Raw genomic sequence first — 20,214 nt, forward strand, 5'->3', positions numbered from 1 at the left:
GAGAGTCGGGATACATCCCATCTCTCTGTAACAGATACTCCTACAGAGGAAACTAACAACCAAGATGTGGTCTATGGGGATGTGTTTGCCCAGCCCATATGCTCTGAATTCTGGGATGATGAGGAGACTGAGGAGGAAAGAGAGGATGGGAAATGCATCCCTAGTAAACATGACTATTCCAAAGGTCGTGATTTACTGAAGATGAAAGTAGGAGATGCTGTTGTAAAGAAAAAGAAAAAGAAAAAGAAGAAAGCTAAAAAGGTGGTAAAAGACTCTCTGTAATGAACTTTAACTTTTTGATTTTTCTAATTTTTACGTTGTTATCATTGAATGTAAACGGATTAAGAGATGTTGTCAAAGTTAGAAATTTATTTGAATATTTTCAATATAATAAATATAAAGTCGTCTTGTTACAAGAAACATTTTGGGATGATGCGTTTGTCAATCAAATAAGCCATATGTGGCAAGGTAAGATTATTGTTAATAATAGTAATGACCACAGGAAAGGTGTTGCTATTTTAATGTCAAATGATTTGAAAAATGGTTTAATTGATTTTGATGGGTATGATGGAAGAGTTCTACGTATAAGGATAAAAATTGAAGATATTGAATGGAATATAGTAAATATTTATGCACCTAATGTGGTGAGTGATGAAAAAGATTTTTTGAGCATTTAAAAGATTGGATTGCACCTTTTTCAGTTAACCAGGTTACAGGGGGTGATTTTAATACTACTTTATCTACATTATATCGTACAGGTATTACTGCACATCATATAAATCCGAGTGTATCTGCTTTGAAAAGTCTAATGTTTACATGCAATGTCTATGATGTTTGGAGAACTAGAAATAAGAACTGTGCTGTTTTTTCTCGTAAAAGGGTTAGTAATGGTACTTTATCACAAAGTCGTATAGATTATTTTTTAGTTTCTAAAGAGTTAAGTTCTTTTGTACAGAACGTTTACTATAACGATACATCTTTCAGTGATCATTGCTTTGTAGTAATGAAAATTGACTGTGATCGTGGTAGTAAAGGTCCAGGTATTTGGATTTTTTATAATTGTTTTTTGTTAGAAGATGATTTTAATACAAAAATAAAGTCTATAATAAATGATGCTAAAAAGTGTAATTTATATACGGATGAACCGAAGGTTTGGTGGGATAATTTGAAATACAAAATAAAGAAATTTTCCCAGGTGTATGGTAAGGATCGTAGTAAAAACCGGATGTCTGAGTTTTATAAGATACAGAACAAGCTACAAAGCTTTTCTGGTGATATAGCTAATGGTAAACCGTTCGATTGCGTTAAATATGAAGAACTGCGACAAAGTTTAGAAAAGTTTGAAAAAGAAAAATGTAATGGGGCTGTTTTGAGATCAAAAGCCAAATGGGCTGTAGATGGTGATAAAAATACCAGTTATTTTTTAAAACTGGAGAAATATAGACAAAATTGCAACACTATAAAATGTTTACGTGATATAGATGGAAATGTATTAACTACGTGTGATGAGATGTCTAGCGAAATATTCAGTTTTTATAATAAATTGTATAATTGTATTGAGACAGATGATGAGGATATTGATAATCTTTTATCTGTTATTGACAAAAAGGTTACAGATGAGGACAGAGTTAAATGTGACTCAGCTGTGACTATTGATGAAATAAAAAACGCATTGTCTACTATGTCTAAAGGTAAAACTCCTGGCCTGGATGGACTGACCGTTGACTTTTATTGTCACTTTTTTGATGAGTTAGGATATATTTTTCCTCGTATTGTACAAAGTATCTGGGATGATAGAGAATTGACCAGAACTATGAGACAAGGGGTCATTAACCTTGTTTATAAGAAAAGGGGAGATAAATCTATGTTGAAGAATTGGAGACCAATTAGTCTTCTCAATGTAGACTACAAAATTCTAGCTCGAGTAATGTCTGATAGACTTAAAGCTGTTTTACCATCCATTATTTCAGAATTCCAATCGTGTTGTGTTACCGGTCGGGATATTTCGGACACCATTTTTAGTGTACGTGATATCATTGATGTAGCTTCACAGGAAGATTTTGAAGGGTACATCCTCAAAATTGACCAAGAGAAAGCGTTTGATCGTGTAAGTCATACGTATTTATTTAAAGTTTTGGAAAAGTTTGGCTTTGGTAAAAACTTTGTTGCTTGGATCAAGATTTTTTATACTAAAATTTCTAGTTCTGTTAAATACAATGGTAATTTAACAAAGTTTATGTCCATTCAAAATTCAGTTCGGCAGGGGTGTCCGATATCGGCAATGCTATACGTTTTAGCCGCGGAACCCCTGGGAAAAATGATTTTAAAGTCTCCAGATATTTCCGGTATTAAGGTTCCTCATGCAGACTTTGAGTCAAAGGTGTATCAACATGCAGATGATACAACTTTGACACTTAGGAATAAAGCGTCTATTGCAAATGTGTTTAACCTTTTGGAGGTGTACAGTAAGGGTTCTGGTGCCAAGATAAATAAAGATAAATCAGAAATCCTATGTATTGGTAAAGGAAATGTGACAACTGCCGAACTTGAAAAATTACGTATCAAATTATGTGACAAAGTTATATGTATTCTGGGTGTATATGTTGGTATTGATTTACATATGTGTAATGAAAAGAATTGGGAAAATAAAGTTGTTTCTATCAGAAATATTCTAAGAATGTGGTCGCAAAGACAGCTAACCCTTCAAGGAAGAGCTACTGTAATTACTTCCTTATTGATGTCCAGATGTTGGTATTGTCTTACTTCACAGACTGTACCTCTGACAGTTATTAGGGATATAAAGAAGTTATGTATTGATTTTTTATGGAATAGTGGTGCTCATTTCGTGGCATATGACACTATTATTGGTAAAAGGAAGGATGGTGGTTTAAATATACCTGATATTGAATTAAAACTGAGATCTTTTCGATTAAAGTTTTTGTTCAAATGGTTAGACATATCATGTACAGCAGTCTGGAAGAATATGTGTAACTACTTTCTCAACAAAATACTGGATTTAAATCTTGACACTGAAGTAATTTATTGCAAGTTTCCAGATAAGTATTTAAGATCATTGCCTATTGTTTATCGTGAAATGTTGAAGGCTTGGTATGCCTTCCAGGCAGTGAATGAAGTTGGTTATAATATAGACACATTTTTTGTTTATGAACAGCCTTTGTTTTTTAACTCCAGCTTTTTGAACAATGACAAGCCTATTTTTATTGAGTCTTTCGTAAAGGCGGGTATAACTAAAGTTAAACATCTGACACTAGAAGTTGTGTCCAAGTTTCTTTCTTCAAATGCTGTAGCGGATGTTGTTAAAGAAACCAATTGTGATATTTCTAAAAATGTGGTTTTATCTGATTTTAATACTGTTATGGGATGCATTCCAGCAGATTATAAGAAAGTGATTTTAACTAATGTACATATAAATATCAGAGCAGAGTCCAGGCCATATGTTACTTATACAGATGTTAATGGGACTTCTGTACAGTTACATCCCAGGACTACTCGGGATATTTACACTCGTTTCATTCGCTACTGCTTCAGAAAGTTCCAAATCATCGGGATATTGGTCAGAGATTTTTCAAAATGTTTATCTTCCACAGTTTTTTCAATTATGTATATGCCATTTCTACCTCCTGATATAATTGATGTTCATTATCGTTTTGCACATAACTCCATATTTACGATAGAGAAGTTAAGAATTGGCAAAGTACATAGCGATACATGTCTGTTGTGCGATTCTGAGACGGAAACTTTACTGCATTTGTTTGTAGATTGTTCAGAACTTTCTGATTTTTTGGCTTATATCAATACGTTAACAACGAAACTTTTTTCAGATGCTGATCAGAGTTACCTTTCTGATTTTTCTCTCGGAAAACGTATACTTCTTGGCTATACCAAGAAGATTAAAGATACGAATACCTTTTTCATCAACTTCTTTCTAGGAGTAGTGCGTTTTTGCGTTCTTAAAAGGCGTAATCTGGTGGTAAATAAAATGACCAAAGTGAATATAAAGACGTTTTTTATGTTTACATTTCGTAAATATTTTGATTATATCAAACACTACTACCTCATGAAGATGAAATGTGTTCTATTCAAGAAATATTTTGTTGCTGACAATAAATTATTGAAGGCTATAGATTTTTCTCTAGGCACTGAAAACAACGCATCTTATGCATTATCATTATGATTAAGTTGTCTTTTTTCAACTCATTTCTAAATAAGCGCTGACATACTTTTTATTACCATGCTTATTTCATGTAGGAATGTACTTCTGTGATTTTTGAGTGTTTAAGTATGTGTTTTATGTGAACTGTGAGGAGCCTACGGGGTCCCAACCCCGGAGGTCCTATTTGCTGGGACTAACAAAAGATCATTTTTAAAAGAAAAGAAAAAAGATAAAAAAAATCACGTCTGCTTAACACGCAGAAGGTCACGAGTTCGAAACTCGTCGGAACCTGTTGTATTATTTTTTATCATTAGACAAGGCCATTTTTCAAAGTGATTATACTTGCTTTACATACTTTGCTATTTTGCGGGAAATGTTTTAAAACATTCACTATTAAAAACGATTTCGTCTTCACATTATTTATATATACTATTGTTATAACCAATGCCTTTGTACACTTGTAGAAATTATTTCTATATCGGTTTCGTGGTGTAGTGGTTATCACGTCTGCTTCACACGCAGAAGGTCGCGAGTTCGAACCTCGCCGAAACCTCTATTTCTTTTTTGATCAAATGTACTTTAAAATTCATTGTAGATGTTTTTGTCATGAGAAAGATAAATTACTTTTACCAAATTAAATGTTTTGAAAATGTATCTGATGATCACATATAACAATAGCTCGAAGGCAGTCTTATCCAACTGTCATTGTATGGTTTCACGTCGAAAAAGTATTATACCCACTTAATGGGTAACAAAAATACTAAAAAGCAGTGTACCTTTTCGCAGTTCTCACTTACTATGAAAAGCCAACATCTGTCTCAAAGATTCACAAAATGGAAAAAAAAGTATTGCTGTAAAGACAGAGGGGTTGTTCAACGCCTCTTCAAAACGCCAGAGTGTCCCGGTCACTACTGTCTAAAATGTTATTTACATTTAGCAACATGTGTGGATTTTCAAGCAAACAATGTCACCAAAATATTTTAGACCCAATCCACGTACAATTATGCAAAATACTTTGAAAAATCTGTATTCTATGTTCATATTTGTAGCTAACAGAAAGAAATAGAAATTATGAAGTTCTGAAGGTTATTTTAGTATGTTTGTTTTTTCTTATCTGGAATTTTAATTTTACCTACACTGATATCTTTTATAATACAAATATTTCAAATGATACATTTTTAGAGTGATCGGGCATAACTTGATTTATAATCAAATTAACAAACCCCTAAAAAGCAGAGCGTGTACATTACAAGTTTGTACTCAAATGATGAAATATACTAAACATTGACAAGTAATTAAATTCTAGGATGTGCGCGTACAACAAAAATTACGAATGCACATTGATATTAGACATATACTGATATTCTATAGTAAAAAGAGTATGTGTCACAACTAGTTAGTGTTTATGTGTGACGTTCTGGTGACTTAAACGATACGTTCCCTGTCACTTTCATCAGACAAGATGTCACACATGCACACTTACTGGTTGTGATATATAGCATGTTTATTACTTATACTTACCAACCTGAAGATGTTTAGAAATATGTTGATATTCGCTGTAACTAGCAATAAGCTCCTGAAAGAGGGATATACTTTGAGGTAATAAGAAGTGTTAAGCTTGAAATTGTGAATATGTAATTAGTATCATTTTTTTCATTATTAAAAAGCGTAAATAGGTCAATTGTGTACTGCTGCAAGAATGAAGCTCAGAAAAAGGCAAAATTATTGTGTGTAATTACATGTATCAGTATATGCCTTGTGTGGAGAATTATGGGCCTAAACACCTGAGACTGGAGTAATAGCTTCTGCATTTATTTTCTAGGAAGCAAAGACTTTGAAGTCTTCCATAAACAACCACGAACTGAGAACTCATCAGCCTCACATCTATACTTTTTTGAATATCTTAGTCCATTTTCTGTTCATTAAGAATTATTTCACATTTGTTGGATATTCATAAAGCAAACACTTTTAGAGCAAATATGACAGCATACTCTTAGCGTAAATAATTGTTTTCAGTTTTTGTGCACGTTGGTTACTCAAGTACACTCAATAATTTGTTAATTATTTCTTTAGTTTAAACTTTATTTTATTGATGTTAAATTACAAAAGTACATGGTTAGAAATACAGAAAAGGATCCAGAAACAAGTACATAGTACTTATGTAAATCCGTCTCCTTATAGACATAACAGCAGCTATGGATCAGTTCTGACAATATTATAATTCATATAAATAAATATATATAAATATATATATAAAGTATAACATGTGCAGGGAAAAGAAAGAGGAAGGGTGTAAGGATTTATAGTGGGATGGGGATGATGTTTGATGGGGAAGCGATGGGCATCAAAACTGCATTGAGAGAACAAACGCTGATTGCATGAATACAAACGATATTTGACGAAAGAGCACTGTGTCTGTACATTATGTAGTATGTTATGAAAACAAATTAAAAATATAAATGCAATTCTTAACTGGCACTAATGATCTGTAACACTCTACGCAGACCAATGCGATATTCAAGTAATTGCAAGTATCACCACAACAAACATGATTACTGATATGAATGAAGTTAAATTTTCTTTAAAAAGTCTAGACTGAATGATGAAGTTTTGAACACAGTCAAAAATAGTTTCATTTAAGTGAATTGGTAGTTCGGGTCTACCATAAGATAAAAAGCTTACATTATAGTTAGGAGGTAGGCGACTAAAACATTGGATTTTTCAGCTGCTGGTAGTTAGGACACTGGAGGAGGAAATGTTCTGTAGTTTCAGTAGACAAACTAAGTTTCGTGCAAACAGGTGAGTATTTAAGGAGCTGCAGTTCATCCTAAGTCGTGCATGATGGATCTGACCTTGTCTGCTTCTGCAGTAGTAATAGTGTTGAGGAACAGAGAGAGTGTCGGCATTTAGAAAAAATTTGAGGTTAGTAATTGAGGGATTGTATTTTACGTTATCTGGTAGTGCATTCCATAAATCAACAGAAGAGGGGAGGAAAGAGTCTTTATATAGATTAGTTCGACAGTTGACTTGACAGAAATTGTTAGCTCTTCTTGTATTGTAAGTATGTATATTTGAATGGCGAGCAGGTAGAACGTTAGCAAGATAAGGGCCATGACCATGAACAATCTTATGAAATATGATTAGTTTGCGTTTTTCTCTTCGGACAATAAGGGGGTCCGAACCAGATTCTGCATATAGTCTGTCGTGACTTGTGAGTTTGGTTGCCCCAGTCGAGATTCTGGCTGCTTCGAGTTGTATATTTTCAATCAACTGGCTAAGAGACTTTCTATCGATGATAAATTTTAGATTCCTAATTATGCTAAGTTTTTTAAAGGCTTTACTAATAATGTTTTGAATATGGTCACTCCAACTTCCATTGGCTGAGATAGAGATACCGAGATGTTTATGACAAGTGACTTCAGTTAAAAAAATGTTGTTCATATACAGAGAGGGATGGATCGGTTTTTCAATTTTCTTACTAACAGTCATTGTTACAGTTTTGTGAGGATTAAAATTTACAAGCCAAGTTTTAGACCAATCGTGAATTTTCCTTAGATTATTATTTAACAGGTTTGCGGTCGGACCCGGTGACTCCACTTTGACATATAGAGACGTACAATCGATGTCTTTGACAATATCATTTTTAAAGATTAAAAAGAGCAGTGGACCTAAAATTGATCCCTGTGGAATTCCTGCTGTGATATATGCTAAATAAGATTGTTTACCATTTATAACAACACGTTGACAGCGATTATGTAAGTAATCTAAGAACCGAGTAAAAACATTTCCTGTGATGCCGAAAGATTTTAGTTTAGAAAGAAGGCCTCGATGCCATACTCGGTCAAACATTTTGCTGATATCACAGAAGACCATTCGGACTTATTAATAAGATAGTTGTAAACATATTTATATATACAGCGTTCCATCATTTTCCCAACAATTGATAATAGGGAGATAAAACGATAATTACTTAAAGTAGATGGGTCGTCTTTTTTAAATGCTGGTGTTACATGAACAATTTTCCAAGATGACGGAAAAATACATTCAGTGAGCGAAAGGTTAAATAGGATTTGTAGTGGATAGCTAAGAATATTGGCAGCTTCCTTAATCAAACGAGGACTTTCTTGACGAGATATTACAATGTCGGAAAGTATGTGAGTATGAGAATAGTTTAGAACAGGGGGATCAATATTAGAGTCATTAATAGTAGATTGTGAGGAGAAAAAAGTGTTAAAATCGTTTGCTTTATCGAGATCGTCATATAAAGTCGTTATTGTCAGAAATAGGAGGAATGCCGCCTTTTCTTTTAGAGTTAGACATAAAACTATTTATAATTTTCCACCATTCCTTGGCACAAGTGTTAGTATTATAGTTGAGTTTATCACAGAGTTTGTTAAAATAGTCACGTTTGGAATTATGAATGGCGTTTATACAAGTATTTCTAAATTTTGCCCAGTCGTCTACTTTACCAGAATGCTTAGCTTTTCGATGAAGGTATTTTCTTTTTCGGATCAGTTTTCTTACTCTGTTGTTTAACCATGCGGGAGCGTTACTTCTTACAGTTATAGTCTTATTCGGTATACATTCTTTAGCCGTCTTAAGTATAATGTCAGTAAGTAGATCAGTACATCTGTCTATGTTATTACTATCTAGAATGCTGTCCCAGTCAATTTTAGAAAGCTTGTCTATGTAAGCTAGGAAGCTTTCACCGACATGACATAAGTTAACTAAGGATGGGTCACTAGCACAGACTATATCTAGGAGAGAGGAAGACGATTCGGTGAAAAAAGTAGGATTGGCGACACTCTGTGTAAGATTGTAAGTAGTTAGTAAGTTGCCAAGGTGAATAGAGTGGTTATTATTATTATTTAGTAAGTTTGCGTTGAAGTCGCCGCTTATTATAATGTCGGAATTCCAGTGTTAAAAGCAAGTTCGATAGAATGAGCAATATGGTCCAAAGAAGAAACAGGTTCATCTGGGAGTCTATAGAATGTCCCATACAGAACTAGTTTACCTAGTATGTTAAGTTGCACCCAAACGCACTCAACTGAGGGTAATTCTATGTCAGATCGACGCTTGGATGTTATGCTGTTGCTAACGTATACTGAGACCCCCACCTCCTTGCCTATGAGGTCTACAATAACAATATGGGGGGGGGGGAAAACAGGAACTTCGGAATCAGAAATTATCTCTTCAGGACTAAGCCATGTTTCGGTAAAGGAAAGGATATTGATCTTATACAGTTCACTGAAGAGAATATCAAATTTATGCTTTATGCTTTGTACGTTTGTACGAAGAAACCGATGATACGTCAGGCACGCTAGGCCCGGGATTACTTTCAATATCGCCAGAGAGAAGGAGTAATATTCGGAGAAGTACTAAAGATATACACATAATAAAGTAAATAGATATCACGCTCTTCACTTCGTAAGGTACTTGCCTGGTTCGGGTATTAAAGTCATATTTAAGTTTGCATGAGATTTGTAACATGTACATGAAGATATGCGATGCATATAATACAATTAATACAAATAAAATATCCACTAGTACAGACCCGGTCATGTATGTGTAATTACATGATCGATGATAGTTACGGTAGTAGAAAATACCTATCCGGACACAGTAGAGATTAGGACATATAGGCATTCAAGTTACGGAGGTAACCTTAGGATGAGGATAACCATTCGTATCCGGATAAGGTAACAAAAAACAAAAAAAATCGACCGATAAGAGCAACAACTTTGTATCATGTATAGTTTGTTCACGTGGGCAGTGGGAAAGGGGAGGTAATAGTGTAAGGAAAGTAAAGGTGCGTTTGGATATGAGAAGAGTAAGGTGACAAAGAAAAAATAACTTGATGGGTATTACTTCCATCGTGTAACTGAGAAAGGGGTAGGCAGGTACATAAAATAAATAAATTTCATGTGTATACATTTAGGTTTTTAAACGCTAATTAACTACTGGAGTAAGCGTACTACAAAGGCATAGGATGGCTGAGCATTACGGTTTCAATAGTATTTTTTACGGGAAGAAAACTCATAATACCCGAAATGGAGTGATGGACATGTGCAAATCGTCGTGACACCGCAACACCAAATCCTCAACCACCCTTATGTACCACGGATGGTATGTACATACAATCAAGTAATTTTGTAATGTACATAAACATTCAATGAATATTTACAAGTACGTTCGACTAATTGTGTACCTATATATTAAAACAATTCATGATATATATAGAGAACCATACAATTTACTAAGCCATTAAAAAACTAACAAAGAGTTAGTGGTACTACACGTATCTGATCACATACAATATAACGTACAGTGACGTCTGGGTATATACATCAACATATCTTATAAGTTTCTAGGTATGTAATTGCTAAATCCTGAATTGATCTTGGATCAGAGGTAGATGGCATGGTAAAGTAGCTAAAGTTTACCAAATAATGTATTCCTATATATGTTACTTTACACCTGTATGTACAAAATGTACCATAGTAATATAATTATGATGAATTGTGTAGTTATGTTTGAGAAACAGCGCAAACAACATACAATTGTATTATTATGCAATATCTTGTATATCAGAATTGGGGAATAAAACAGTTTATTGATTGATTGCATGTTCGCACAAGCTTGGATACAATACGTACCTGTTAATATACATGTATCTGTATATGTGAGTAACAATATTATTTTAGGTAACGTTACACCTCATACCAGGGTTTATATTTCAGGCTGTTTGTACCTAATTAGTAAACTTCGAACATTTCATGATACCTTGGATATAGTTGAAGATACATATACGGTATAGGTAACAAAACAACAACAAAAAAGACATGTGAGGGTTGTTAAAGTTTGAGAAACTATCATGTAAGTTTATATTTGACTTTGAAATAATAATAAAAAAGTTTAATCTATGCATTGTACACTGTGTTATAAGCTTTTGTACTTATGCAAATATAGTTTGGTGTAAAGATTGAAGACCAGAAACAAATTATGAACACATCGTGGTGATAATATAAGTCAAAAACAAAACATGGACACGATATACACTTTGAAGGGGCACATAGTACCCGGGTTTGAGTCAGAATCACAACACAAAAGAAAGAACAGCACACATCACCGTCGGGAAGTCAGCCCAGCGACGCTGACTCCCGACTAAGTGGTTATGATATGGTGACCGAAGGGTTCAAGTTCTGATTCCCGCCGGATTTGATAGATTTTCGACGATTTATCTTTTATCATGATCTTGCCGTTAGTAGTCCACGTTTGTGTTATGTGGTTGGTTTTGACCAAGTTCCTCGCGATGTAGGCTAAACGTCCGCGATATTTGGTGAGGTCCTCATTTACAGAAATACGCTTGAATTGATCATTAGAGCGAAAACCGCGACTGGATTTTAACAGGGTAAACTTTGCGTCCACGGAACTCAGACGCGCGATGATTTGGCGTGGTTTAGCTCGATTCTGGTCCGGTTTACCGACACGGTGAGACCGTTCCAGAGCCTGGGGAGGGAGATCGACGCCGGAGTCCTGGGCTGCCTTCAGGATGATCGCGGAGGTGTCCTCTCCCGTCTGCTCCGGGAAGCCGGAGAAGCGTACGAGGGTTCTCCTCCCGTATTGCTCGAGGTCGTCGAGCTGATGCCGAAGGTCGTCATTCTCAGCCTCGAGCCTGGTCACCTTATCCAACAGAGGAGCAATCTGCTGTTGTATGGCAAGTTGTACATTCTGTTGTATGGTCTGCAGATCATTACTCAGGTGGACGCGGACCGCCATAGCGATTCTCTGGACGTCGATGTCAGATAATTTCGCACCCCCGGGATCGGCGGGTTGGAAACTAGCGGACTCCGAGAAGCTGGGTAAGGCTAAAGTATTCGGTAGAATGCCTGGTAGGGAATGTTGGATACCCTGCTGGAGGGTAGGAGAAATATTGGCCATCTGGGACGATAAGTCAAGTTCAAACACACTGTTGGGTAACGGGGTTGAGGTAAAAGGTAAATGTTTTAGTTTTTTAGTGTCTCTAATGATAGGAGATGGTGTTGACGAGGAGGATAACGCCCTTTTAGAAGTAAGAGGAATAGACTGGTTCACATAAGACATATGTAATCACAGGTAACGGGCGAATATCAGATCACTTGGTAGCATAGGTAGGTGCAACTCTTACATGTACGTAAGCGTGTTTACTATCGTTCACGGTTCATTAGTCACATGGCACAATGGGCAATTTCAAAGTATCGATTTTCGTACGAATAGGCCATTTCATAGATGTAACAAACAGTTTGTACTCAAGCAGGTGATATACTCATCATTCAGTAGCAAAGTCAATACCAAACCTGGACCCCAAGTAGGAAGAAATCACATTTTTTTTCGGAGCTCTGTCAACACTGTCCACGTCTTTCAAGGGCAGGCNTCCTATATATAAGACATCAAAATATTTTGTTTAGCTATTACTATACATATATTGACAATTGCAGCTGACAACACATGCTCTTTACTCCCTCCTGTTTTCATATGCTAGTCATACATATAGATATATAGATATGTACTACTGATTGCCTGACATTGGAAAAATGTATCAAAATGAAAATCGATAATTGTGTGTGTGAAAGTAGAAGTGAGGTTAGTGTGTGTGAGATTTTCAGCTATGACAAATGTACTTTGCATTGTATAAAAAAAAAATCTGAAAAATAAAACAAATACAAAAAAAAAAAAAAAAAGATCTTGCCGTTAGTAGTCCACGTTTGTGTTATGTGGTTTCTTTAATAATCCATCTGCGAAAATATAAGAAAATAGATATTAGTCTTATTTCATATAAAATATAAAACATTTGTCATTTCTAAAACACCTTTGTCAGATATTAATTTCTAATTCAAAATATCGCGTAAAGCTAAACAAATCATAATTTTGAAATTAAGCTAGGCAATATGGAACACTATTTAGATAAAAGTACATAAAATGTTAGTCTTCGTGTCTATAGATATGTAGTACATAAATCTGTAACACACTACAAGTATTGGGGTTTTTACGGTTTTTGTGTACGTTTTGCGGATCTCGCTTTTTTAAATAAGCCTTCTCTGGTAACATGGAATAAACGTATTTCATAATTTCTGATTTGGTACAAAATATTTGCTTTCTGACTTGAAGTGTCTCTCAAAAGGAGTTTGGTATGGAAAAAGTCATAGGATATTCTACTGATTCTCTTCGATGAAGTCTCCATCTGTGCACAAGATTCATCATACTACATAATCTGTCTTACATTTACATTTATAGTTCGCCGTTGTTTCTCATACTTCTCATAAATGTATGTGGCAACCCCACTATGCCTACAAAAGTATCGTCTTTATTGAAATTCTGGTGCCTTTCCTCAATCAAATCATCAAGTATTTTACCTGATCAAGCTGACATTCTTTTTAAGTGTAGTTTATCTAACCTTTTGCAATCGTCAAGTTCCAGGACACCGAATAATAACGTCCGGTGAGTTCCAGAAGGATGAGATAAAGCAGGTGTGATAAAAGTTGGCTTGATAACGCTCAGGGACGTGTCGTGTCTATAATGTACCTGTACATGATAGTAAGTATGTGGTATAGCAAAAGGCCTCATACTATATTTAGCTTCAACTTTAGATTACCATTATAATCACTATATCTATTAATAGGGAAATAAAATTCATTGAATCATAGAGAGCATAAATAATCTCACAATGACATCGTTGAAAAAGACTTTAAAAGACAAAACTATTATCCTACTTTCATCGTGTAGTGCATTAAACATTGACATAGTAATTAAAACGTTAGAACGGGAACGTACAATAACAGTTATGAATGCATACTAATATTATCTAGAGGTACAAACAGTCATAACAATTAGTGGACAGAATTATAACAAAAGTCATGTAGCTTTTCCATTGTATTTCTTTTTGTTCCTATGCAAGGAAATCGATTTACACATTTACACATTCTGCTTATCGTTTGAACAATTTCTTTTTAAAACGATTATTAATTGGCAGCTATAGGATATAAAGAGATTATGTACACTAATATAACACCGTTATCATATCGGTTTCGTGGTGTAGCGGTTATCACGTCTGCTTCACACGCAGAAGGTCGCGAGTTCGATCCTCGCCGAAACCTCACTTATTTTTTTTTTAACGTTGATAATCTAAATGAAATATATTACTGAATTCTTTTAACGTTGATTATCTAAATGAAAAATATTACTGAATTCACAATATTAGCTTTTAAAACACAGTTGTTTTAATTTCCTCTTTGTAAATTCTGGTGTAAAATGTCTACATCCCAGGACTACTCGGGATATTTACGCTTGTTTCATTCATCGGGATATTGGTCAGAGATTTTTCAAAATGTTTATCTTCCACAGGTTTTTTTCAATTATGTATATGCCATTTCTACCTTCTGATATAATTAGTGTTTATTATCGTATTGCACATAACTCCATATTTACGATGGAGAAGTTAAAGAAAATTGAAAAGTAGATAGCGATACATGTCTGTTGTGTGATTCTGAGACGGAAACTTTACTGCATTTGTTTGTAGATTGTTCAGAACTTTCTGATTTTTTGACTTATATCAATACGTTAACACAGATACTTTTTTCAGATGCTGATCAGAGTTACCTTTCTGATTTTTTTCTCGGAAAACTTATACTTCTGGGCTATACCAGGAAGATTAAACATACGAATGCTTTTAATAGTGCGTTTATGTGTTCTTAAAAGAAGGCGTAATCTGGTGGTAAATAAAATGACCAAAGTGAATATAAAGACGTTTTTTCATGTTTACATTTCGTAAATATTTTGATTATATCAAACACTACTACCTCATGAAGAAGAAATGTATTCTATTCAGGAAATATTTTGTTGCTCACAATAAACTATTGAAGGCTGTAGATTTTTATCTAGGCACTGAAAACAACGTATCTTATGCACTATCATTATGATTAAGTTGTCTTTTTTCAACTCATTTGTAAATAAGCGCTGAAATATTTTTTATTACCATGCCTATTTCAGGTAGAAATGTACTTCTGTGATTGTTATAGCCATACAAGCAATTTTCAAACCATGAAATACAACGTTCTGTATTGCACATGTGCAAGACGGAATGTTCTATTTACATACTATCCGGAACAACTTTTAATGGGAATCCCCTTGTCATGCCGAACTGAAAGGTTCCCGGTATTTGCAAAAAAAAATATCAAAGTTTATAAAATCTTTGTACCGATCTCTACCAAATACGGAAGGTATGTGATAAAAGCAAGACCACACACTTGTGTTTTTCTAACGAATCAGAAAACACTCTTTTTTGCGCGGACGTATATATTCATTCGTGCGCTCCGCGCACTCTTGAATATATTCGTCCGCGCAATAAACCCGTGCTTTCTGATTCGTTAGAAAAACCCAAGTGTGTGGTCTTGCATATTTACTTACTTCGGATTTTTATATTGATCCCAGATTTATTTATTTATTTACTTCTGATTGTTATATTGATCCAGGATTTATTTATTTATTTACCTCTGATTGTAATATTGATCCAGGATTTATTTATTTATTTATTTACCTCTGATTGTTATATTGATCCAGTATCAATCCTAACAGGCTACTGCTGTTGAGTTTGATTGAGGATAAATACATCTTTTAAACAAATTATTCCAACAAACTGCGGTAAAGGATATTGATTTAAGAAAACAAAGAAAATGAACATTTGAAAATGTATGATACATGTGATTGGTGAATGGACAAATTATATATATATAGGCCATTCAGAAAAACAATTAAATAAAATGAATATTTTTTTTTTGAGTATGGATGAATCTAATACACACTTTCTGATGAATAACAAAGAGGGGGTATCGTAATGTTACTAGTAACTATATTAGTGCTGTCATTAAGGGTTAATGGATCAAGGACAGACCCCTGAGGCACTCTTGCACTAATACATTTAAAAGTTGACTGATATCCTTCTGTAGTTACCCTTTGTTTTCTCTCGGACAGGTTGTTCTGAACTATGTCAGTAATTTTCCTTTGTTTCCAGAAGTTTCTAATTTATATATTAAACCGTCATGCCAAACCCTATCAAAAGGTTTACCTACATCACAGAAGACAAATCTAACTTCTTTACCTTTATCTAAATTATTTATAATACTGTGATATATAGATAATAATTGAATCACAGTTGAGTCACCAGTCAGGCTTGTCACCAGGCAGGAAGCCTGACTGGGGCTCAGAAATAGTTTCAGCTGCTACAGGTACTTAAAGATGATTTTTTTCAATAATTTTACTGAAACAGGATGTAATTGAGACTGGCTTATAATTACAGACATCATTTTGGGACCCCTTACCCTTATAGTCCAGGCAATCTAGCCAATTTAACCATTAAATATGGAAAAAAAATGCAACAGAATTTATTTGGGCACTGAGGTCATCTATAAGATGTCCTCTATAACATACTAAAAGTCTTAAGAAATTACTGTTGCGGAAATAGGTTAAATATGCAAAATTCCAAGATGGCCCCCATAAATATTTAATGTCTCATATCTCCACTATCACAAGAGACATTTGAATGATTAAGAATGCTATTATACGTTTTTTCGCACACAAGGAAGCATTTCGAATAGGCCACCAAAAATCCATTTCTTATCATATATTTACTGATATACGACATATTTCATTGAATGAAATTGTATACTAATATAATCAAGGCAGGTAAGTATTATCAAGTTTATTCACTACATCGAACTTTAGTAATACACTCATCAACATCAATTCTACACATCACATATGCATTTGACAAGTCTGGTAATTGTGAGTTGGTACAGCTTACACCACGGCATTCTCTGCACACATTTGTGCAAGGCAGGCCATATTTTCGGCATGTGCACCTCCGGGTGGTACAGCTCTTTTTACAGCTACAGCAGATGACATCCAGTAGTTCTGATGGAGCGGCTGGTTGGTCGGTCTGTTTTGGCAGATATCTCCCGTCAACAACGTTCCATCCAAAATCCTCTGGTCTCATATTGATGCAAGCATCTTTCCAATCCATAACCTGATAGTATACACGAAGGCTGTGATACTTAGAGGAGACAGAGGTTGGTGGTAGACTGTGGGGTTCCACGGCGGCGGTGCTTTTTGAAACCTTGTCACAGAACCGCCGGTATCGTAAGCTGTCTAGTCCTTCGTCTTCGGCACCACCATACATTGACACCAAGGTCTTCTCTCCTGCTGCAATGATCGCCTCATTCGCTTGATCAGGTTGATTGAACAATTTGGCCTGATTGTAGAAGACAGGGTCATTCTTGATTTTCTTGACTGCCACGCCCTTCCCCTAAACCAAACAGGCGAGAGGTAGTATCAAAGCCTGAAATGGCGTGGACAAAGAGCAGATGATCACAAAGTTTAGGACAGAGCAACTCCATGGATTGTATTATGCACCAGACTCTCTTCTTTTTGGTGAATTGTTTAGGCTCTGGTGCCATCAACATCTCGTGTGCGTCCATTTCGACATGGTGCAATAGGAGAATCAGCAAGTCTGTGTCATCCCCGATCAGTACAGTGTCTTTTGTTTGGGCAGAGGCAACTGCTGTTTGAACAATCAACACGTCGGCGTCGTGCGTTGCCTGGTCTATGCTACAGCCAGCTCTATCCAGCTTGTCGCTCAGATAATGGATGAATCGCTGCTTGTTTTCCTTGTTGTTCAGGAAACCTTCTTTCTTTGATTGAATCATCATGTCACAATCGAAGTGCACTGTCACACCAGCACAAGCCCCTGTTCGTCTCAGTTGTGTGGCATCTTTAGTTGCGGGCTCATCTCTGTACCCATCAAAGACAACGACAGCAGCTCCATAATTCTGTGTGACGTACGCAACATACATTTGACACACAGTGTCAAATTTAGATTCTCTTGGCCATGGTATGCGATAAAGTAGAGCACCACCATCTAGCACATACTGGACATTTGCACTGGGTTCTCGTTGCTCTCCCTTCATAGACTTCCAGAGCACATCGGCCAGTGTTGCCTTATTTGCCTCCAGGGGGAGTGCAGCTGATTCAAACAGTGCAGCTGGATGAGTACAGAGCTCATACTTGAATAAGGATGAAACATCTTCTGAACGCTGTCCTACAGTTACCAACCTCTGAAATATCAACTGTGGATCCACCGTTACAGATTATTCTTTGACCTTCACTGTTGATCTTGACCCAAGTGTCGTGGCCTGGTCAGCTTTCCTGAAGACATAATCTTATACAGATACCCCGACCATGGAGTCTAGAATGTCTTCCCCAATTTCTCTTGATCGGTCACAGTTGACTCCTTCTTGGGCCGTCATGCCATTGGCGATGTTGAACAGTAATGGATTCTCAACGAATGGATCCCTCTGTGCGAGGTAGCTGATCAGATTCAGGGTGTCATTGACATCTCTAGCTTGTCTAGCCTTTGACATATCCTTGTGTTGGTCACTGGTCTCATATGACACAACAGTGCATGGCATCATTCATGTTGGCACATGCCGGCATGGACATGACATACAGTAGGCGCTGAGTTACGGTCATGCCCTTTCCTCGTGTCAGGCCTCCGTGCGTCTTTACGCTCCTCATTAGCACCTGCTCTATGATGAGGTCTGTGAACAGTCCTCCCCAGTATCTGCCACTACGCCTCACTACATGATATCCTTCCTCGAATTTCTGATGGACATCGGGGTGTGTTTCGGGCAGCAGGGTCAACGTTTGCAGATATACATATGCGGACTTCGCATAAAATGTGTGTACAGCTGCTGCAAAGAAGGGTAGCATTTCACGTACTGACTGAAGATGCAATCTCCAGTTTACAAAAATAAGACATTACATATACATTTAAGGAAATAGATACCACCAGGTAATGTTGTGATTCGTATTTCAGTATTAAATACCCGAAGTCTAACAGCAAACTGGTGATTGGTGAAGATTTGCACGCAAATATATGATCAGATATGGATATTTGGTGGCCATATTGCATTTTTTTCCATGACCATTGCATCCAATCAAATCGTAACCTATTCTAAACGATTCCTTATGTCCAAAAACCGTATAATAGCGTTTTAAATAATTCAAATATCTCTTGTGATAGTGGAGATATGAGACATTATATATTTATGGCGGCCATTTTGGTTTTATGCATATTTAACCTATTTCCGCAACAGTAATTTCTTAGGACTTTTAGTATGTTATGCAGGACACTTCATAGAAGACCTCTGTGCCCAAATAAATTCTGTTGCATTTTTTTCCATTTCAAAAGTTAGTTTGCCTGGACTATTATATATAGCATTAACATAGCTCATGCTTTTCGTCGTTAACTTACCAGTACATTTTTCAGCAGTTTGAAAACAAAAGAAATGTGTCCATTATTTATATCAAAGGGGTACTGCATTTTAAGTAGGGGAAAGGCTCCAACAGTCCATACTGTGAGAGACGGGACAAGTCCCGGCGCTACGGGCCTCGTTATGCACCTTAGCATCGTAGTATTATTACAATAACGGTTACGGTTGCACATTGATATCATCTACAAGTGAGAAACAATCATGTAGATTAGTGCACGGCGGTATAACAGAAGTTGAATACCTGACTGTTATTTGATATTGCTGACGATGATACAAATAACCCGCTCTAACAATTGACTACAACAACAATGTATTATAGGTACACCGAAGTTGGTATGTAGGTTCCGTGGTGTAGTGGTTATCACGTCTACGAATGTTTTTTTCATCAACTTCTTTTTAGGAGTAGTGCGTTTTTGCGTTCTTAAAAGGCGTAATCTGGTGGTACATAAAATGACAAAAGTGAATATAAAGAACTTTTTTATGTTAACATTTCGTAAATATTTTGATTATATCAAACACTACTACCTCATGAAGAAGAAATGTGTTCTATTCAAGAAATATTTTGTTGCTGACAATAAATTATTGAGGGCTGTAGATTTATCTTCAGGCACTGAAAATATCCTATCTTATGCATTATCATTATGATTAAGTTGTCGTTTTTCAACTAATTTGTAAATG

General features: G+C 35.7%; 2 non-coding genes across 2 annotated transcripts; both read left to right on the plus strand.

Moving 5' to 3' along the window:
* Positions 1-4,654: 4,654 nt before the first annotated feature.
* On the plus strand, positions 4,655-4,727 carry Trnav-cac. Its single transcript has one exon. It is a non-coding gene; the product is annotated as a tRNA-Val (tRNA).
* Positions 4,728-14,234: 9,507 nt separating this feature from the next.
* Trnav-cac lies at positions 14,235-14,307 on the plus strand. The gene has a single exon. It is a non-coding gene; the product is annotated as a tRNA-Val (tRNA).
* The last annotated feature ends 5,907 nt before the right edge of the window (positions 14,308-20,214 follow it).

This window comes from Mizuhopecten yessoensis, unplaced genomic scaffold, assembly GCF_002113885.1.
Source record: "Mizuhopecten yessoensis strain PY_sf001 unplaced genomic scaffold, ASM211388v2 scaffold716233, whole genome shotgun sequence".
In the NCBI taxonomy this organism is placed as follows: domain Eukaryota; kingdom Metazoa; phylum Mollusca; class Bivalvia; order Pectinida; family Pectinidae; genus Mizuhopecten; species Mizuhopecten yessoensis.